The following is a 23,744-nucleotide window of genomic DNA, read 5'->3' as shown; positions in this document are numbered from 1 at the left end:
CCAAAGTAGTCGATATATACTTTTGTTTTATTGTTTGGTCTGGTGCATTGTTGGAGTGTTGCTTAAGCAATGTCTAATTTCTTGTCTGTGCAACTGACAAACCTAAGAATGTAGCTAATTAATTGTGAATCTAGTGTGTCAGCACAATTAATCATAATGGTAGGGGGAATAGATGGAATTGAGAAGAGGTAAAAAATGAGAATTTTATGAATGAGCAATTTATGATTCTTAATGTACACTTCTGAAATCATTCTTTCTCTTATTTCATATTCACCTTTATATCACCAGAAAACAAATTATATAAAACATATATGTTATAGCTACATTATATATATATATCCCCTTTCAATACATATATATACGCAATATTAGTTGAAATCGTTTTATAATCTTTATGCAAATGTTCTTATTCTCTACCCCATCTTCTAGATTAGATAATATTTTGCAAAAGAAAATTTGGATTATGTCTTTTATAACTCTAGCCCTAATCACCTCACATAGTAAATCTACAATCAGCAAATGAATGAGTCATATATATTTGGTTTTATATCTAAATAATCACACCTATTTTCTCATTTTTCCACAATCAGATTTATAAGGGCGAATAATGTGTGTTTTCTAGGCAATATATTAAGTTTGAGTATGCTCAGCTCAATATGGTAAAGAACACATTATTTAGTATCAATTTAATTAAACTTAAAATATTCAGGTCATAAAGTAAAGGTATTAAATTAGATTCTGTAATTTGCCTTCAGTTAATGTTTTCAATATTTTTACTACTTTCTTCAGTTCAATAAATGGCAGAGGGAGTTATATTCCAATGAGGTTAAAACAATTCTATGCAAATAAAATATATAATTACATTATATACAAGTGCTTAGTAATATAGATATTATATAGTAATAATATAGTAATATATAAATGTATAACATAAATTATTAATAATTACTAAATCATAAATAATAAATATTTCTATGTAGTTAGAAATTGCTTCCCAAAAGTGACATCTCACTACCACCCAAGGGAAAAAAAAAATAGAACTCAAAAATATCTTTAGTTACTAAAAAAGGATGAAGCCTTTTACAGTATTTGTTAGCCTCAATGTGTCTCTGCCATTTTAACAGAAACATAAAATGATAAATAAATAATCTCACTTGATGGTTGTTTTCCTTTGACAGTGGAACCAAAATGTATTTTAAAATTTGCTTTTTATAAAGAAGTATAAATATAATTTTAAGCAAAATGTAAATACTTTAAACACATCCAAGACTGCTCTAGTTAAAAAGATTAGTTTGTCACAGTTGTGTATGTTTACTTTTCTACACAATAATTTTAAAAATAGAACTAAAATTTACCTAGAATAATTATTTTACCTGATCTCATTACTTGCTTTTTTTTGATGGCTGACATACCTCAATAAATTGATAGTTATGTACCTCTACAATTTCTAATTTTCTGAAAGCTTGTACGTGACAGTATATTCTGATTTGTTTAGAATATTTATGTTAAATAGAAAATACATTGATTATGTTTTATTAAACTAACACTAGAAATATTAATAAGAATGCTTAAGTAAATGCAATTGACAGGCATGCTCACTGACATTTAAGATGGATATTTTCTAATCTAAACATAAATAGCAGAGAATTATTTTTTTTTTCTTAGCAAGGCAATTTTACTTCTATAGAAGGGTGTGTCTTGTGGATGGAGCAATGGCAAGAGTACACCTGAACAAGGGAGCGAAGAGGTTCTATATCTGACTCAGGTAGCTTCCACTGCTGTGTCATTCCCCTATTGGCTAGGGTTGGACCACACAGTCTAAACTAATTCTGATTGGCTATTTTAAAGAGAACAGGGGTAGGAGCAGGAGTGGCGGGGTGAGTAGTTTGGTGGGAAGGATGGTTACAGAAAAGGTGACTCAGGATGACTAAGAACAGAGCAGGTGACCAAGGTTAACTAAGGTCAGAGCTGGTGACCAAGAGTGACTAAGGTCAGAGCAAGTGATAGAGGCTAGGATGGGGTTGTTTACTGATACTAGGGGCAAGGAGATGTGAGGAATGAGGAAGTTAAACTTTAAAAGGAACAACAAAGAACAGGGGAGCTGAACATACTGATACATTGGTTCTTTGGAGAGTATCTCAGAACTCATTGTACTTAACAATTTACAGAATTGTACAGAATTCCGTACATTGTACAGAATTCTGTAAATTGTACAGAATTCTGTAAATTATACAGAATTCTGTAAATTGTACAGAATTCTGTAAATTATACAGAACAATTTACAGGCTAAAACCTTTGAAGAGGAATTTATTATATCCTACAATTTCCCCCCTTTCAATTTTCATAGTACTTCCTCTTCAAACTTTTCTAACATACCTTGGCTTTGCTGCTTGACTTAATTCTCTAAAAGAAAAAAATTGATCTGAATAAGGTGGAGGAGAGCTAAGGGAGGTTTTACTAAGTGCTGCTTGTAAGTCTTTATACTAGCCCATGGATGCATGGTATGACACAACACTCAACAAGGATGAGTACACCTATTATGGCTGCAAGAGAAGTAAGAATTGAGGCTATTATTTCTTTCCATTTACTGACCCACCTTTCTTGCCACCCTTAGAAAGGGTTACGGACTTCAGAATTTTTAGCTAACTAATTGGATAAGGTGGTAAGTCTTTGTAAGGCCCTTGTTATGCTCCCAGTTGGGTCAGTGCTGTTTGGGATAAAGGTACAACACTGAGTTTTAATAGTAACACAACAGCTTTTTCAGCTAATATCATATCTAGGGCCATTCTGTTTTCCCAGGCCATCTGGCCAGTGGACCCCAATTGTTCTGCTATCCCTTTGACAGCATCCCTGGTGTAATTAATAAACCACTGCTGATTATAGTAGATGTAATTACATCATTTACAATAGCAGAGAATTTTACATGCCTTTTGGAAAAGAAATATTAGTAATTTGAGCTTTCATTTCTTACTTTTCTCCTGTTTGACTTAAATGCATTTCTTTGAGAATATGGAGTTCTTTTGAGAAAGCAGAGTTAATTGTAGTGTCAAGTATTAATAAGTAGATCTGTTCTACTGTTTCATTTTTGTATTATGTAAAACCCAAACATCTTTGAAAACTAGGAGAGGGAAAGAGTTCTCACATAATCTTCCACTAGGAGTACAAAATATTACCCGACCAAAATTCAAATTGTATATAATAATTTATTTTAACAGCCAGTCAACTTTTTTTCCTAGAACTACTGCTAAAAATAATCAGAGATACAAGGTAAGGGTTGTGTTCAAGGCTGTTTATCTGAGTGTAATTTGTGAATGCAAATTCTGGAGGAAAGAAACTAATAGTGAACACTAAGGAAATGTTTGACTAAAATACACATATTCAAATGATTATATAGGTATTAAGTAGAACTCAGGTTATGGATAATAATTTATGATAAGCAAATTGTTGAAGGTACAAATCATATGAAAATGGAGAGAAATAAAACTGTATATGTCAGTTTATTCTTAATTCCATAAATTTAAATCTATAGTTGTGTATAAGTATAAACATATAGACATATGTGTATGCATATATGTATAAAAATACATGACATGGCAATATGTATACAAATGTTCATTGTAGTGTCAAGGTAGTTTTTTAAATTAATTTTTAAAATACAAATATGTTAAGTACTCAATTTAACTAGTGAATAAATCCACAATGTTCAAAAATTTGCCCACTCCCTATACTCCTGTAATTTAAAATACTCTTAAATTCTTTAGATACTGCAAATATCTAAAGGATGGCAAAATAAAGGACGCATCAAAAACTTTCACAGTATTACATTTAAAAAGTGCAAAATCATACTATCAACCTCAAGAGTGAAGAAACAAAAGGGTCAAACAGTATAACACAATAGTAAGACTTAGATGATGCAAAATTGCAATTTGAAGATAGATCCACTCCTTGGATACAGTTCTTTAGAAAAAGCAACTGTAGGGCTTACTTGTCAGAAATGAATTTATGATAAAATCCATACAAGAGTACTTACAATAATGTACTTATCATAGATGAACTAAGGCACAAACAGAAACTTTGGCCCTACTAGGGAAAATAATTCTGAAAATAGACTCTAACTTTTATAGTTGAAGGTGTGTCTAGGACTAGAGGGTGGAAAGTAGTGCTATCCAGTAGTTCATAATGAAGCAAAATTGAATGCTGTTGGTTCCCTGAACTGCAGCCAAGAGTGTTGCATGGCTTATGCTTAATTATCTGAAATACACAAAGCATTCCTATATTTAGACATTATACATCTTGGACTTTGAAAACTTATTTCTTATTTTCAGTTATATATTTGCTTGATCCAAAGTAAAATGTCTGGAAACTATTGACATATAAAAATCAGTGTAATATTTGATCATAGAATCATTTGCAAAATAAGATTGCAAAAGAGTAGAGGGAGTCATTGAGAAAAGTTTTGAGAAGGAGATTGAAGATTACAGAAGATAATTTCTATTTCTTTTTTTTTCTTTTATTAGGAGAAAAGAGAGACTCTATACATAAAATATGCTGAGAAAGAATCCCTAAAATTGTTTATAAAGTATTGTCCCACAAATATACTACTCCTATTATCTCTAACTTTAGCATAGATGACTTTATGTTCATTTAGATATCTCTAAAATGACTTTTTGAGACAGTTTTTTGTACTTGAGAAGCTGCCAAGAGTAAGCCCAGATGTTTAACTTAGCAAAAGAGATTCAAAGCAGTGGTTGGGCAAAGTGGCTCATGCCTGTAATCCCAGTAGTTTGGGAGTCCTAGGTGGGCAGATAACTTGAGACAAGGACTTTGAGACCAGTTTGGCCAATGTGGCAAAACCCCGCATCTACTAAAAATACCAAAATTAATCAGGCATGGTGGTGCATGCCTGTAATCCTAGCTACTCTTGAGGCTGAGGGAGGAGAATCACTTGAACCTGGAGGTAGAGGTTGCAGTGAGCCAAGATTGCCCCACCAACTTGGGCAAAAATGCCAGACCCTGTCTGAAAAACAAACGAACAAACAAAAAGATTCAAGCAGCTATTATTTTAAAAGTTCAAAGTACTAAGAAAACCACGTTTAAAATTTAAAAGTTATTTTGATAACAGAACTCTTGGAAACAGAGAATATCAATAAGATGTAAAAAATACATTAAAAAGATCCAAAAGAAAAGTCTGAATATAAAAGTACAATAATGACAATAATAATTCTTCTCTTTATTTTTGGCTTTCAACTGTTGGACTGTGATCTTTAGTTGTGGATCTCATGTTTATTCTATGAGGTGTTTCTTGGCCTTCTTAGATAAGTGAATTAATGTTTTCTTCAAATTTAGTTTTAAGTCATTATATTCTCAAATATTCTTTTGCTCCTCTCTTTGTCTTTTCTACTTCAGATAATATTCATTATGTTGCCATGCTTAATGGTGTACAACATGTCTGAGACACTGTTTATTTTTTTTTCCTGTTCTTCAGATTGAAAATCTCTTTTGATGTGTCTTTAAATGTGCTGATTTTTTTCTTTTGCTAGCTTAAGTTTGCTGTTTAGCCACTAGAGTGAATTATTTTTATTTTCATTATACTTTTAACTTCCAGAGTGTGTGTATATATATAATATATGTTATATATTTATATGTATTATTTATATTTTTATTTATATATTTAAAGATATATATATAAATATTTATATTAATGATATATATTATATTTTATATTTTTATAAATATATAATTTTATATATAAATATAAAAATTATATTTATATTTTAATTTTTTAAATTTTTTTGTTTCTTTTAACTTTTAAGTTCAGGGGTACAAATCCAGTTTTGTGTCATAGGTAAACTTGTCACGGGGGTTTGTTGTGCAGATTATTTCATCACCCAGGTATTAAGCCTAGTTATTTTTCCTGATCCTCTCCTTCCTCACATGCTCCAACCTCTGAAGGGTCACAGTGTGTGTGTGTGTGTTTTACTGAAGTATAATGTATAGAAAGACAGATTCATTTTAACAGTCAGAGTTAGGGTGGTAACAATGCGCTAACCCAGTACTAATTATAAATATGGGACAGTTTACCTAAAAGATGGGAGAAGCAGCATAATGTGATAAAGAGGAGAAAGTAAAAAATAAATATTATTTTCAAAAGAATTGGATGTACTACAATGTGATGATATATCATAGAAAAGCTAAAAAGTGTGAGAAATTTGTCTTTAAGTAGATATGACAGGGTAACTATCAAGAAAGAAGTCAAAATACTATGAATAAAATTCAAAGTTTAAAGAAAGAATCTAGAAAGAGTCCAAGAATAAACGTAGACCAAGAGTAAATAGATTCCTGTCTCAAAGAATATGAGAGGACACATGCCAATTTTGAAAGAACTACTAAAGAAACTTTTGTGTTTTTATGTAAGGATTACTGTAAGTTATAAAGATTTCTTTCATAATATTATGAAAGAAAATAATGAAAAACGTGGGTGTTTAAAATGAGAACACAGGTGCAGGAATAACGAAGGCCAAGATGAGGGACAATTTTAATTTTTATAAAAGAAAATAAAGGAAAAGCAGTGCAAGCTACTGTGCTTTGTTAGAATTGTTTAGAAAATTCATTAAGAAATAAGGACAATTTTGACTGCTTATTAAATAAAATGTTATGCACTGATCTTCAATATAAAAATGACTACCTCTACATTAACCTAAATATTTTTTTGTGTATGAAAACCTATTCCTTGAAAGTAAAAATCTAAAGCGTTCAAAACAATTTGGCCTGCAGTATTATGGTTTGTAATACTTTCCAAAGTATACAATAATTGCTGAAAATTTTCTTCTGTGTGTTACTATTATGTAAAGATGCATTGGCATTCTTTCTTCCACTTGATCAGTTCAGCTATTGATACTTGTGTATGCTTCATGAAGTTCTCGTGCTGTTTTTGTTTTGTTTTGTTTTTTTAAGCTCCATCAGGTTATTTATGCTCTTCTCTAAACTGGTTTTTCTAGTTAACAATTCCTCTAACCTTTTTTCAAGGTTCTTAGCTTCCTTGCACTGGGTTAGAACATGCTCCTTTAGCTCTGAGGAGTTTGTTATTACCCACCTTCTGAAGCCTACTTCTGTCAGTTCGTCAAATTCATTCTCCATCCAGTTTTGTTCCCTTGCTGGTGAGGAGTTGTGATCCTTTGGAGAAGAGGTGTTCTTGTTTTTGTAATTTTCAGCCTTTTGCACTGGTTTTTCCTCGTCTTTGTGGATTTCTCTACCTTTGGTCTTTGATGTTGGTGACCTTCAGATGAGGTTATTGTGTGGACGTCCTTTTTGTTGATGTTGATGCTATCCCTTTCTGTTTGTTAGTTTTCCTTCTAACAGTCAGGATCCTCTGCTGCAGATCTGCTGGAGTTTGCTGGTGGTCCACTCCAGACACTTTTTGCCTGGGTATCACCAGTGAGGCTGCAGAACAGCAAAGATTGCTGCCTGTTCTATCCTCTGGAAGCTTCTTCCCAGAGGGGGACCTGCCAGATGCCAGCTGGAACTCTCCTGTTTGAGGTGTCTCTCCACCCCTGCTGGGAGGTATCTCCCAGCCAGGAGGCACAGGGGTCAGGGACCCATTTGAGGAGGCAGATCAACTTACATAACTGAAATAAGCCATGAAAACAAGATTAGAGAAAAAAGAATAAAAAGGAATGAACAAAGCCTTCAAAAAATATGGGACTATGTGAAAAGACCAAACTTACTTTTGATTGGTGTACCTAAAAGTGGTGGGGAGAATGGAACCAAGTTGGAAAACACTCTTCAGGATACTATCCAGGAGAACTTCCCCAACCTAGAAAGACAGACCAACATTCAAATTCAGGAAATGCAGAGAACACCACAAAGATACTCCTCAACTAGAGCGACCACAAGGCACATAATCGTCAGAATCACCAAGGTTGAAATGAAGTGAAAAATGTTAAGTGCAACCAGAGAGAAAGGTCGGGTTACCCACAAAGGGAAGCCCATCAGACTAACAGCAAATCTCTCTGCAGAAACCATACAAACCAGAAGAGAGTGGGGACCAATATTGAACATTCTTGAAGAAAAGAATTTTCAACCTAGAATTTCATATCCAGTCAAACCAAGCTTCATAAGTGAAGGAGAAATAAAATCCTTTACAGAGAAGCAAATACTGAGAAATTTTGTCACCACCAAGACTGCCTTACGAAAGCTCCTGAAGGAAGCACTAAATATGGAAAGGAATAACCAGTATCAGCCACTGCAAAAACATGCCAAATTGTAAAGACCATCGACACTATGAAGAAACTGCATCAACTAACAAGCAAAACAAATAGCTAGCACCAAAATGACAGGATCAAATTCACACATAACAATATTAACCTTAAATGTAAATGGACTAAGTGCCCCAATTAAAAGACACAGACTGGCAAATTGGATAGAGTCAAGACCCATCAGTGTGCTGTATTCAGGAGACCCATCTCACATGCGAAGACACACATAGGCTCAAAATAAAGGGATGGAGAAATATTTACCAAGCAAATGGAAAGCAAACAAAGCAGGAATTACAATCCTGGTCTCTGATAAAACAGACTTTAAACCAACAAAGATCAAAAGAGACGAAGAAGGCCATTACATAATGGTAAAGGGATGAATGCAACAAGAAGAGCTAACTATCCTAAATATATTTGCACCTAATGCAGGAGCACCCAGATTCATAAAGCAAGTTCTTAGAGATCTACAAAGGGGCTTAGACTCTCACACAAGAATAATGGGAGACTTTAACACCACACTCTCAATATCAGACAGATCAACAAGACAGAAAATTAACAAGGATATTCAGGACTTGAACTCAGCTCTGCACCAAGTGGAGCTAATAGACATCTACAGAACTCTCCACCCCAAATCAACAGAATATACATTCTTCTCAGCACCACATCACACTTATCCTAAAATTGACCACATTATTGGAAATAAAACACTCCACAGCAAATGCAAAAGAACGGAAATCATAACAAACAGGCTCTCAGACCACAGTGCAATCAAATTAGAACTCAGGATTAAGAAACTCACTCAAAGCCGCACAACTACATGGAAACTGAACAACCTGCTGCTGAATGACTATGGGGTAAATAATGAAATGAAGGCAGAAATAAAGATGTTATTTGAAACCAATGAGAACAAAGACACTATGTACCAGAATCTCTGGGACAAAGCTAAAGCAGTGTTTAGGGGGAAATTTATAGTACTAAATGCCCACAGGAGAAAGCAGGAAAAATCTAAAATCGACACCCTAACATCACAATTAAAGAACTACAGAAGCAAGAGCAAACAAATTCAAAAGCTAGCAGAAGACAATAAATAATTAAGATCAGAGCAGAAGCAAAGAAGAGACACAAAAATCCTTCAAAAAAATCAATGAATCCAGGAGGTGTTTTTTTGAAAAGATTAACAAAATTGATAGATCACTAGCCAGACTAATAAAGAATAAAAGAGAGAAGAATCAAATAGACACAATAAAATATGATAAATGTGAGATCACCACTGATCCCACAGAAATACAAACTACCATCAGAGAATACTATAAACACCTCTGCACAAATAAATTAGAAAATCTAGAAGAAATGGATAAATTCCTGGACACATACACCCTCTCAAGACTAAACCAGGAAGAAGTTGAATCCCTGAATAGACCAATGACAAGTTCTAAAATTGAGGCAATAATTAATAGCCTACCAACCAAAAAAAGCCCAGGATCAGATCGATTTACAGCCAAATTCTACCAGAGGTACAAAATAAGACCTATTTATGACAAACTCACAGCCAATATCATACTGAATGGGCAAAATCTGGAAGCGTTCCCTTTGAAAACCAACACAAGAGAAGCATGCCCTCTCTCACCAATCCTATGCAACATAGTATTGGAAGTTCTTGCCAGGGCAATCAGGAGAGAGAAAGAAATAAAGAGCTTTCAAATAGGAATAGAGGAAGTGAAATTGTCTCTGTTTGCAGATGACATGATGGTATATTCAGAAAACCCCATTCTCTCAGCCCCAAATCTCCTTAAGCTGATAAGCAACTTCAGCAAAGTCTCAGGATAAAAAAACAATGTGCAAAAATCACAAGCATTCCTATACACAAGTAATAGACAGAGAGCCAAATCATGAGTGAACTCCCATTCAAAATTGCTACAATGAGAATAAAATCCCTAGGAATACAACTTACAAGAGATGTGAAGGACCTCTTCAAGGAGAACTACAAACTACTGCTCAAGGAAATGAGAGAGGATACAAACAAATGGAAAAACATTCCATGCTCATGGATAGAAAGAATCATTATCGTGAAGATGGCCATACTGCCCAAAGTAATTTATAGTTTCAATGCTATCCCCATCACGCTACCATTGACTTTCTTCACAGAATTAGAAAAAAACTACTTTAAATTTCATATGGAAACAAAAAAGAGCCCATATAGCCAAACAATCCTAAGCAAAAAGAACAAAGCTGGAGGCATCACGCTATCTGAATTCAAACTATGCTACAAGGCTACAGTAACCAAAACATCATGGTACTGGTACCAAAACAGATATACAGACCAATGCAACAGAACAGAGACCTCAGATATAATGCCACACATTTACAAGCAATTGATCTTTGACAAACCTGACAAAAACAAGCAATGGGAAAATAATTCCCTATTTAATAAATGGTGTTGGGAAAACTGTGTAGCCATATGCAGAAAACTGAAACTGGATCCCTTCCTTACGCCTTATACAAAAATTAACTTAAGATGGATTAAAGACTTAAACGTAAGACCTAAAACCATAAAAACCCTAGAAGAAAACCTAGGCAATACCATTAAGGACATAAGCATTGGCAAAGACTTCATGTCTAAAACACCAAAAGTAATGGCAACAAAAGTCAAATTGACAAATGAGATCTAATTAAACTAAATTTTAGAGTTAATTGTTGTGCTTTCTGTACAGCAAAAGAAATTACCATTGGAGTGAACAGGCAACCTACAGAATAAGAGAAAATTTTTGCAATCTATCCATCTGACAAAGGGCTAATATCCAGAATCTACAAGGAAATTAAACAAATTTACAAGAAAAAAACAACCCCATCAAAAAGTGGGCGAAGGATATAAACAGACACTTCCCAAAAGAAGACATTTATGCGGCCAATAAACATTGGTCATCACTGGTCATTAGAGAAATGCAAATCAAAACCACAATGAGATACCATCTAACACCAGTTAGAATGGCGCTCATTAAAACTCAGGAAACAACAGATGCTGGAGAGGATGTGGAGAAATAGGAACACTTTTAAACTGTTGGTGGGAGGGTAAATTAGTTCAACCATTGTGGATGACAGCGTGGCAATTCCTTAAGTATCTAGAACTAGAAATACCATTTGACCTAGCAATCCCATTACTGGGTATATACCCAAGGGATTATACATCATTCTACTATAAAGACACATGCACATGTATGTTTATTGTAGCACCATTCACAATAGCAAAAAACTTGGAACCGACTCAAATGCCTATCAATGATTGACTGGATAAAGAAAATGTGGCGTAAAAAAGGATGAGTTCATATCCTTTGCAGGGACATGGATGAAGCTGGAAGCCATCATTCTCAGCAAACTAACACAGGAAGAGAAAACCAAACACTGCATGTTCTCACTCATAAGTGGTAGTTGAACAATGAGAACACATGGACATAGGGAGGGGAACATCACACACTGGGGCCTGTCCAGGGAGGGGGTGCTAGGGGAGTGATAGCATTAGGAGAAATACCTATTGTAGGTGATGGGTTGATGGGTGCAGCAAACCACCATGGCATGTGTATACCTATGTAAAAAACCTTCACGTTCTGCACATGTGTCCCAGAACTTAATGTATAATAAAAAAGTAAATAAAAATTAAATTTTTAAAAAGATGCATTGGCAATTAAATAAAATTGTAGATATTTATTTAGAGTCCACATTGGAATGTGCTCAAATTGTGTTCTATGACCTAGAAGTTTTAAATATCGTAGAGCGGACTCGTATTTTTTAAATTGTGATAGATAAGCAGGTAGGAGATTTCCGTCAAATCAAAATTATCCCATAGACCTATTTTCCCTTTGACATGTGCAAAGCTGAATTGCCAGATTTGGGTCTTGAACATTGAGATGTATTCACATTTTCACCATCTCATTATTTTGACAGTGTGTCTGGGAGAGCTGAAATACAGCAGATGTTACAGGAGTTATAAATATTGGCAACATAAACCTCCAAACACATAACTCCAGAAAATTTCCTTGGATCACAATAGTCTGAGAATTTCAGTCAGTTATGACTCATCAATTAGAGATTTGCTTTATAGGAAAACAAGCACCAGTATGATACTGCTATTTTGAGTGGATCTCATTGTAAGCCTATGGCTACTCATAATTAAATATTTATATATATGTATATACATACATCAAATGTACATAAATATTTATGTATATGCACATATTAAATATGTATATGTATATACACATATAGATAAATATGTAATACACGTTTGTATGTAGCATATAAGCAAACTTAACACTGAATATTTAACTGCTAAGAGAATAGTGCAGCTTTTCAGATTTCAGCTCTGTAATAACTGACATTTTTCATGCATTTTCTTTGCTGCAAACAATGCAAGACCCACTAAAATGGTAGGGCATTGAATTTCCTTTGGTTTCTGTCTCTTCCCCATGGATGCCTTCCTCCCGTGTTTTTCCTGTTGCATCCTGACTGTTCTCAAAATACTGGGGTCTAGTGCCAGCTTCATTGCCCATTTTTTCCCAAGACTTCTCTATCTAAGCAAGCCTTCTACAATCAGTTCACTCTATGCCCAGATACTCTTCTCTCCGTGTCAGAACATGGAGATAGTGTGATGTGACTTTTTTAGCCTGGTAAGCCATCACCTATTTTGTGTACAAGTAACACATTCTTTGGGCTAAGTATCCCAATCCCGATTATGGGATAACACTGCATTCCCCTTCATTACATTTCTGACTTTACTTCTCCATTATAATTTATTTTAAAATTCTATGGGGTTAGTAAGCATCTCCTCCTTTGTGAAGTCTTTTCTCCACTTTCTACACTTCCTCAAGGGTAAAAATGTTGGTTTCTCCTGTTTTGTAGCACACCAGTTAGCACCTTAGCATAGTGCAGGGCAGTGGGTTTGCTCCTTAAATATCTGCTAAGTGAAGAGACAGAATCTAAATGAGTGACTAACACACTAAGAATTATTTTTTGAAAACTCTGAAGAAAACTTATGTAACTGTGTCAGGAACTCAGCTGAGCTGAGGAGAGCTGAAATCTCAGATGCTCAAGTAGCCAATCAAAGCAACAAACCCAAAATAAAAGTAACAATCAAATGTTTAATTTCTGATTGAGATAGTATAAGCAAGAGGCTAATAACAGAGATTATGCTGAACCCCCAGCCCCACCCCTATTCCATTTTCTCCCCAACGACACCAGTTGAAGGTCAGGGGGCTCAGCACAGACAGGGGGGTCATCTCAATGCCCAGGGAGCTCCCCAAAAAAAGACTCCTGCAGTTTTATGGACCCTGGGATGGGATGAGAGAAAAGCAAAGGGCAAAGAGTAGAAAAGTATCTTCAACTTTTCCCCTTCCTTACTCGAATTTTATAAAAAGGTCTCTGGAGACCCCAAATAAAGATACCTAGGGATGGAAGTGTCTGGGCTGAAAGTGCAAATATGTGTATAGGCAGACACACAAAGGGGCTTGAGTGTTTGACTGCAGCTCCCCTTTGACACTGGAAGGTATGGTCTGTGCACCATGTCTGGTATGGGGATGTGAGGACACGTTTTCCCCATCAGGCCTGTCAGTTAAATAAAGCCTTTGTAATTGTCTATGGCCAGACCTAAAAAATCACCTGTAGATTTTTTAACCAGGAGCCAGATTTCTCAAACTTAATGTGAACTATATAAAGTCTGCAGATGTTAATTTTGGTCTCCATGCAGTGTAATAGAGCATTAAAATTGGTCGGGTTCTGTGGCTTACACCTATAATCACAGAACTTTGAAAGAGGGAGATGGGTAGACCTCTTGAGCCCAGGAGTTTGAGACCATCCTAGGCAACATGGCAAAACGTCGTCTGCAAAAAGTACAAAAATTAGCAGGTATGGTGGTGGTGCATGCCTGAAGTCCCAGCTATTCCAGAGCGTGAAGTGGGAAGATCACTTGATCCCAGGAGTTTGAGGCTGCAGTGAGCTATGATTGCTCCAGTGCACTCCAATCTGGGCGACAGAGTAAGTCAGCGAGACCCTGTTCCTCCTACAAACAAAACAAAACAAAAAAATTAATTCCTCTCATGTCACTGAAATCTGCACCATTTGATCAACATCTACCCTTCCCGTATTTCTACACTCACCTCTCAAACTCTGGTAATCACCTTTCTAGTCTCTGTTTCTATGAAATTGACATTTCTAGATCCCAGACATAAGTGAGATTGTATTTCACGATTGCTAACATAATGAATGTTAAATGTTCTTGCTACAAAAAAAGTTGGTCAGGTGATGGATATGTTAATTAGCTTGATTTAATCATTCTACAGCATATACATAAAATAAAACATCACATTGTATCTCATAAATATATACAATTATTATTTGTCAATCAAAATAAATAAAACCTACAAATAATTATTTCGAAGTTGTTTGAGGATTTTCTTTGTTTTGCACTTGTTAATTTGAGTTTCACTGGACTTTATCCTCTCCTCTATGTAGAGAAAATTATAAAACACTGTGTTAACTATGAACATTTTTCTCTACAAATATAGGATGAAGATATATATCTTTTAAAGAAACAATGCACATGATTCTTATGAGATAGGATACAAATCTTTTAAGATTGTAAATATCCAAATTATTTTATGACACTATAAGGAAACAGAGAAAACCTTGTTTAATAGAACTGCAACACTCAGTGTTCTGCAGCAAATTATTTTCTCTTTTAATGATGTTTATTTTTACCAAAACACTAGCATGCTGTGTTTATCTAGACATGACACCTCTTGTAACACTCTCTTCTCTTCAGTTTTTTAAAAAAACATATATTTTTTTCTTTAAAAGTTGATTAAATAGAAAAATTCCCTGAACATTAGAAGAAAGCAATTGGATAGACATGTACTGCTTTAAATATTTTGAGAAGCATCTGGAATAAGTTCAGTCTTAGTCACTTTTTACGCTTTTCTGACTTTCAAGATGAGGCTCAGTATATATCTAAGGAGTAGTCAAGAAGGAATAAATGAATAAATGAGTTCCCCCATTTTGCTGGTTTTGGTGCCCACCATAAATCTCTCCAGAGGATTATTTTTCTCTGGCATCCTTTGCTGTTATATGATTCCTCATGCTCTTCTCCCATTCTCTGCCCAGTTTATAGTTGTGGGTGAAGTGTCCTGTGGAAAAAAAAGGAAGAGAATCAGCAATTATGCAAAAAGCTATGATATAGTACACAGACTATTGCCACATAGTTTTTATGTTTGTTAAAAATACAAAGAGAGGAAGATGGCTCTTAATTTGAGTCTCACATGTACAATTTCAGTTTTGTTACACTGAGAAAAAGAGATTTAAAAGTAAACTACATACTTTTTTTCTCAAACATTTGTGAGATTAATAATAATAAGAAAACTCCTGATGAAGTCAGAATTATAATTACTAGCATATGGCATAAACACACTCTAAACCTCAGTTTCTCCAGATTTATAATGGGAATAAAAAAAGTAACTGCATCATAAGGCACATTGTAACCACAATAAATATTTGCTATTATTAGCATTCAAAAATTCACATTTTTAACAAACCATCCTTGTAACATCCTCAGAGAAATAAACGTTCGAAGTGAATAAAATACATACACACACAAACATACAAATATTCAATAGATGACTGAATCTACATAAAAATAGGTTTATTTTTGTTCTAAATGATTGCACATTTCTATATATATAAAGAAAATACAACTTTTCTGAAGAAACCCTAAACTTAAAGAAAAATTGCCTTGTGTGCAAAATAATTTGACTTTATTCTTTTATTTCAAATATGCATACTTTCTCATATATTACAAAAATGAAAAATTTTCGATTTCAGTGCTATTTTGGGAAAGTCTCGAAACTGTAACCCTACTCTCTGCCCCAGGTTTTTTTTTTTTTTTTTTTTAGATGGGAGTCTCCCTCTGTCACCCAGGCTGGAGTGCAGTGGTGTTATCTCTGCTCACTGCAAGCTCCCCCTCCCGGGTTCACACCATTCTCCTGCCTCAGCCCTCAGCCTCCCGAGTAGCTGGGACTACAGGTGCCCGCCACCACGCCTGGCTAATTTTTTTTTTTTTTTTTTTTGTATTTTTAGTAGAGACGGGGTTTCACCATGTTAGCCAGGATGGTCTCGATCTCCTGACCTCGTAATCCACCTGCCTCGGCCTCCCAAAGTGCTGGGAATACAGGCATGAGCCACTGCGCCCAGCCTCTTCCCCAGCTTTTAATAAAAATTCCACTTTTATAATTTCTATATGCAATGCATTAATAGTATATGTGAGTCTCATTTTTCCCAATTGATGATCAATAATCCTATTTGTCTATAATTGATTATCAATCCCATTTCCTGAAATAATCCTCTGAATTTTGTTGTTAAATCTCCTTAGCCTTGCATCTCCCACTTGCTTCCTTTATTTTTGCAAATAGTATTTATTATTTCAAAAAATATGAGGCCACAGGATACATCTTTCACTCAATTTCCTCTTTCTCCCTCTTGCTTCATCTCTTCCATCTTAGACAGAAAAGTATCATTTCTCTCCTTTATACTCTCTTCTCTAATGAGCTTGTTCTATTTTATTTACTTTCTCTGCAAATTCATTTCATGTACTATATTCTCTGATTATGACTTATTCCACATATTTATCTCTTCCACAAACCCACAACACATTAGTAAACTTATAATAATAAATAGCTTACCTCATATCTTCCTATTATTCCTGCCACCATATCATTTTTTTCTTATATATTCACAGTCTTCTTGATTTTGAGATTTGAAATACATGTCCTCCCTCCACATTTTGATGTTCCCTTTTCATTATATAACTACCTAATTTATATATAATGAGACAGCATTATGAGTCCCTTCAAAACTTAATCCAATGGATTACTTTATTATCCTACCTTTCAAGAACACACCCTGAGTGCTCCTATTACCTACAAGAGTAACTATTGTATTCCACAGGTAAAGATAAAATCTAGCATTATTAAGATTTTCACATCCTCCTTATATAATTGAGCAATCCGGCTTCTGGTTAAAAACCTTGATGTGTATATGTGCCATATTTTCTTCATCCAGTCTACCATTGATGGGCATTTAGGTTTATTCCATGTCTTTGCTATTGTGAATAGTGCTGCAGTGAACATACATGTGCATTTGTCTTTAAGATAGAACAGTTTATATTCCTTTGGGCATATACCCAGTAATGGGACTGCTGGGTTGAATGGTAGTTCTGTTTGTAGGTTTTTGAGGAATCACCACACTCTTTCCACAAAGGTTGAACTAATTTACATTCCCACCAACAGTGTATAAGTGTCCGTTTTCTTCCCTTTTCTCCACAACCTCGCCAGTATCTGTTATTATTTTTTTTTTTGGACTTTTTAATAATAGCCATTCTGACTGGTATGAGATGGTATCTCACCTAAAATAAAATAAAAGTTAAAGAAAACAGCAACGCCAACAACAAAAACCTAGGTGTGATTTTTCAGGCCTGCCATTAGGCAATGACGAAGGCTTTACTGCAGGGCATCTCCTCAGGAAACCCTGCCCTCCCTCACCAGTTGGGGTAGACAGCCAGTGCACTGTAATCTCTGACAGGAGTTGCAGTCAAGGACTCTGAACCGCCTGGTAGTTCATGCTCTTTCACATATTTACATGCCACTGTCATTTCTAGGTCTCTTTATCTGGAGCCTTGCACAAAAATATTTTCAGGTATCTCCCAAAGTCTGTTAATAGAAGGAGGAGTGAGGAAGCCTTGAGGACACTTTCCCCAGCACTTAGTACTTTTCTACTTCTGTATCTCTTACCCTACCCTCTTATCCTACCCTCAACTCAGATTCCGTAGAACTGCTGGAGTCTTTTGTTGAGACTTCCTCAAAAGTGAGGCAGACTCCGTGTCTGTGCTGACCCACTTGACCCTGGACCAGCCTCACATTCCATGAAGGAAATGAGACAGGGGAGTTGGCATTTTTTCAGTTTTAAATTCTTGCCTGTGACATTGCAGTAAGTCATTAATTGGCTTGTTGTTTTGATTGGTTATTCTAATACTTGGCAGCTCAGCTCTCTCCCAGCTCAGGTGACTCCTGATACCAGTCACACAGATATTGAGTACTTCCTTGGTGCTAAGTCCCAAACTATTTTGTCTTATTTTACATTCACACACTGCTACAGAATAAGCAAGGCATTTCTGTCCTATCAAGTTGTTCGACAGTTGGATCTACTCATCACTGCGACATGCTCAATGTCTTGCGGGGAGGTCCAGAACACCTGAAAAATACTAGGAATATTTGAGGTCCTGCTTTTGACATTCAATCTGGTTTATTTCACTCTCTCTAATGGTAGTATTATATACCCCATAATCCTGGGCAATGGTCACAGCTTTGTTGTGCCTCCTTTCATTGGTAAGAAGTCCTGTTACAATTTCTTTCAGTAAGCCTCTATAATATGTTAACCATTTCTTGTTGTTTTTATCATAAAGGTGTTAAGAAAAGACAATGGAGACAAAAGGAAAATTTTATTTTTGAAAAGCAATCTACAGATGGGAAATAAGTCACAGCCTTCGGTGCAAAAAGAGTGTGCTCTGAGGAGGGGCTGGAAAGTAGATTATTATAAAGGCAAAAACTACAGGTTGGATGGGTATGTGGAGGAGAGTCAGGTACTGGGACTGGATTGGATGGTTTTTATGAGAGACATTACAAGTCTCTTTTTATTGGCTGACCTCAGGTGATCTGTTGGTGTTCATTTGGAAAATTTCCAGCTACGGTCTATCTCAGCATGGCCAGCAGGAACTGGTTCACTGGTTTTATTTGACTGTAGAAAAGGTATTTTTCATGCCTCAACTTAGCATGAATAGCTCTGAAAACTAAGCACACCTACTTTACCTGAGGGCCTAACTTTTATAAACACTTTCTTTGGCTTTTTTCTTTTAAACCAAAAATACCTTTTCAAGTGATTCATGAAAATTAATAAGCCTCAACTAAGGTTATGACAAACTAGTCATCTCTAAAGATGTGCAAAACAGTCCTCACAAGATCCAGAACCACCCTAAAGGCAGTTCAAAGAAATAAAATTCTTCTTCCACAGATGGAATCTAACCCACATTTCTGTCCAACCATATTTTCTAGCATCTCAGCTTCTCCGCTGAGTGTCTAATCATAAAGGTCCCAAGTCCCCACATGCCTTACAGAAAGTAAATGATAAGAAATCAAAAGCTGTCCACAGGAGGGAAAAGAATAACAAATGCATACCCCAAAAGTTTAAGGGTCATGCAAATAATTTAAAATAAATGGGATCGGTACCCTGATGGGGAATCAAACTAAGACCACAGCATTAAGAGTAGAGAATTTTAGTGACTAGACTATAGGATGTAGTGCTTTCTAATAAATCCGGCAGAGAATACAAGGCAAGGAGTTTAAGCATATGAAAGATTTTAACTTTGTTTTAGGTCAAATTTTTGCTCTTTAATTTTGCCAAGGCAATTTCTAGGGCAGGCTATAACATTTATGTGCCTTTTATTCCACTTAAACTTTATATAAATACAAATAAAGGAATTGTTTACTATGAGAGAGCTCTAAAATCTTTTTATTAAGAGTCTAATTTAAAGAATCTTCTAGCCATTGACAATGGAATTTTCAATGGTATATTTATTTCAGTGAAGACTCCAATACTTTCTTCATGAAAAGCCCAGGATGTAATTTTCCAGTTTTTGAATAAGTTCTTGCCAGCTGAGATAAGGTATTTCCTTGAGAGGGCATAGAAGTGGCATTTCCAAAGATCTCTCCCATGAAAACTTACTCCCCAAAATAGCTAAAATGGCAAAAGACTCCTGTTGACACACATGGTTAAGAATGGCATTTATGCATACATTACCTCTTGTACTAGTCCATTCTCCAATTGCTATAAAGAAATGTCTAAGTCTGAGTAATTTATAAGAAAAGAGGTTGAATTGGCTCATGGTTTTGCAGGCTATACAGGAAGCATTGGCATCTACTTCTGGTGAGGCCTCAGGAGGCTTATAATCATGTTGGAAGACAAAACAGGAGCAGGCACATCACTTCGTGAAAGAAACAAGAGAGTGTTGGGTGGGGGCACAAATATGCAAACTACATTACTTCTTGCAACCCAAAAGGGGAGATGGGGCTGACAGTCACATATCCACTAATCTGTGACACCAGGTAGTTCCTTTTGGGACTGGACTTTCCCAGGACTAACTGGGCAAAAAAAGTTAAGATGACAAAAGCCCTCAGGGATGGGGTTTCTTAGGACAGGCTGCCCCCAAAGTATGACACATTCAGAACAAAAAGTGTGTTGCTTAAAATCTTACATGCCCTGGCTTCCCAGCCATTTTCAGACTGGCCACCTGACATAACTTGAAAATAATTCCCTCCCCTGATGGCAGACACTGAAAGTGCTCCTAGTTGGCCACAAGTCAAGCTCTCAAGCACATAAATCAAGAAAAGAGAAAACCTCATCTATTTTTTTTTTTTTTTTTTGAGGACCCGAAGCAAAGTTTATACACCAGTCTGATCAAGTCTGCAAACTGATCATTCTGCAGGGCTGGCTTGAACAATGGTCTTATAATAGTTGTACTCTCATGTTCTATGTTGTGGTATACCTCATTATGACAAGACAAAACAGGAAGACAAAGACAATGGGATAGACTATGTCTGAGATTCAAAAGGATTAAACAATATGAATATTCATACCAAAAATTACTAAAAAACACAAGTGCTGCTATACCCATGATTGTTCACACCAATCCTTTTCTCCTACTAATTAAGATACTGTAGAGAAGACTAACTGACTTTTACCTTCTGCTTGACTAGATCCCAGAGTATTAGAGGCTGGGAGCCTGACTAGTAAGAAAATCTTAATCTTGTGCTGGCTTGTCAGGCCCTGAGTTCCCTTCACTGTAGCTTTAAGAAAAACAGAATGGCTTTGTTCATCCTGATTACAGTGCCAAAACTGTAAAGGCCAAGGGAAAGCTTGCCGCTTGCTCTCTGAAGATTCAATGAAAAATCCAACTCACAAAGAAGATTTATAGGGGAAATAGCATATAAATGTATTAATGTGCTTATGGGAACCACAGAGCAATTATCCCCTTCTTAGAAAACAAAACATCTCAAGGAAAACTTACCCTTTGGCCAAGGAGAACAACTAGTTGAATAAAACTCAGGACCATCAAAGAAGTGGGAGGTCTGAAATCAAGGAAAGACTCACTCAGTTGTTTGCAACCATGGAGGAATCAGAAGGGCTCAAAGGGACTATGCTATAACTGGGACATTGAATTCCCACAGTGTTCCAGATGATGAAGGTGGTGGTGAGAAGGAAAAAGTGGAGGTGGAATGCAGGGTGTGGGTGGGGCAGGGAGGTACCGAGCTCTCCATCTTAGTGTCTGGGAGCCTTTCAAGTATTTGGAGATGTTACTTGTTTTTAGATTAGTCTCCTTTAAAAACTTGGGCAGAGGCCAGGCGTGGTGGCGCACACCTGTAATCCCAGCACTTTGGGAGGCTGAGGCGGGCTGATCACCAGGTCGGGAGATCAAGACCATCCTGGCTAACACGGTGAAACCCCGTCTCTACTAAAAATATAAAAAAAATTAGCCAGGTGTGTTGGTGGCCACCTGTAGTCCCAGCTGCTTGGGAGGCTGAGGCAGGAGAATGGTGTGAACCCAGGAGGCAGAGCTTGCAGTGAGCTGAGATCACGCCACTGCACTCTAGCCTGGGCCATAGAGCAAGACTCCATCTCAAAAAACAAACAAAAAAAAACTTGGACAGATTCGCAATTGTAACTGACGCTTTCAGAAGTGCTCTTATTATCTTTGAGAGGTGCAGACTCCTCTTTGTTGTAATTTGATTTTAAAGTTTTACATTTTAAAAACTGCCAGAGTACCTGATGGTGGTTGGTCAGAGACTGAGCCACTGAAATGGCAGCTGGTTAGAAACCATTCCCTTAGAACTTGGGTTACCCATAGCACTCAACTTATGTAGGTGTCCCTTCAAGTCCAAACAAAGTGTGAGCATCCTCACAAAACTGAAGGTTTGACTAGCTTACCCCACAAAGCCTGAGTGTATCCCCAAAAGGGTGAGCAAACCCTACAAAGTGCAAGTGTAGTCCATAAATGGGTACCCGGTGGAGCCAGATGGGAAGCCTCCCTGAAGAAAATAAAGTCGCTGAGACCTCAGCTTAAAACAGGAGATCTTGGATCTGAGAGAGTCTATCTGATTCCTCCCCAGTGCAGCAGGCAAACTATTGAACATAAAGATCTCATGTAGGGGTCAATGTATTGGTCTGGTTGGCATTGGGAATGAGCATGGGGCTGCTTCAGATCCAATCGTTGTCACAATGAAATGTTAATAAAATACCTGAGATGTGCAGAGACAAAAGGGAAATTTTGTTTTCTAAAAGCAATCTACAGATTGGGAGGATGCAGTCTTTTAAGTGTGCCCTGAGTAGGAATAGGAAAGTAGAAGATTACAAATGCAAAAACCATAGAATGAGGGAATCAGTTGCTAGGTTGGATTGGATGGCCTTTAAACAAGACATCACAATTATATTTACTAGCTGGCTTCAGGTGGTCTGTTGGTAGTCAGTTGGAGAATTTCCAGCTGCAGTCTATCTTGGCACAGAAAACAGGAACTAGTTTGGCTTGTCCCAAGGGAGGTCCTGTAACACCTCTACATTTTTCTGAGAATACAGAATATATGTTCATTCTCTTATTCAGCTGTGGCTGCCTAGTTCTGTTTTAATGCCTAGATGGCGGTGGCAGCCCATCTGGGGTGGCTGCCAACTTCAGTAGGGGAGACATGGCAGAGCTTCAAGCCCCATGGAGCAAGCGGGGTCCGGGAATAGTTGATCCAAGCAGGATCACCGTGCCTACCAATCTGGCAGTGCAGGAACCCGTGCTCCTGGGCACAGCTGCAATCACCCAGCTGCGGCTCTGGACCCAGGTATTCCTGTACTCTTGGAGGCCCAAGAAGCCCCCTGCCCCCACATGCTCAAAAGTGCCTGCTGCTCCCTGGCCTCTTCTCACTCCGTGCACCTGCTCCAGGGCAGACCAGGGTTGTGGCCGAGCCCGGGTGCTGTTGTGACCTGGTCGGGTGTGCACATACTTGGGGTGGTGCTGACATGCCAGCCCCATGCTGCCTTGGCCCCCTCCAGAATTTGGGCATCATTGAGCACAGGAGGGAAGCCAGGGGGCTGAAGGCAGCTCAGTGTGGGCCTGCAGATGCCCCTTGGTGCTGACAACCTGGGAACTGTGGACAGTATGATAATGGCTGTGGGAGGCAAACAGGTTCCTAGGAGGGAAGGAGCAGGTCTCTGGTGAAACCCCACCTTCAAGCCAGGGAGACCTGAAGCATGGAGGCTGGGCTGAAAATTCAGGGTGAAGTCTGTGACCCCGAGTGAGAACTTTCTGGATACCTTTCAGCCAATCGAGTGGTGCTTTTATCAGGACCACCCAGGGCCACC

The sequence above is a fragment of the Hylobates moloch genome, unplaced genomic scaffold, assembly GCF_009828535.3.
Source record: "Hylobates moloch isolate HMO894 unplaced genomic scaffold, HMol_V3 SCAFFOLD_5, whole genome shotgun sequence".
Classification (NCBI taxonomy): Eukaryota; Metazoa; Chordata; class Mammalia; order Primates; family Hylobatidae; genus Hylobates; species Hylobates moloch.
The sequence above is the reverse complement of the archived record's forward strand: the minus strand, read 5'-3'. Positions refer to the sequence as shown.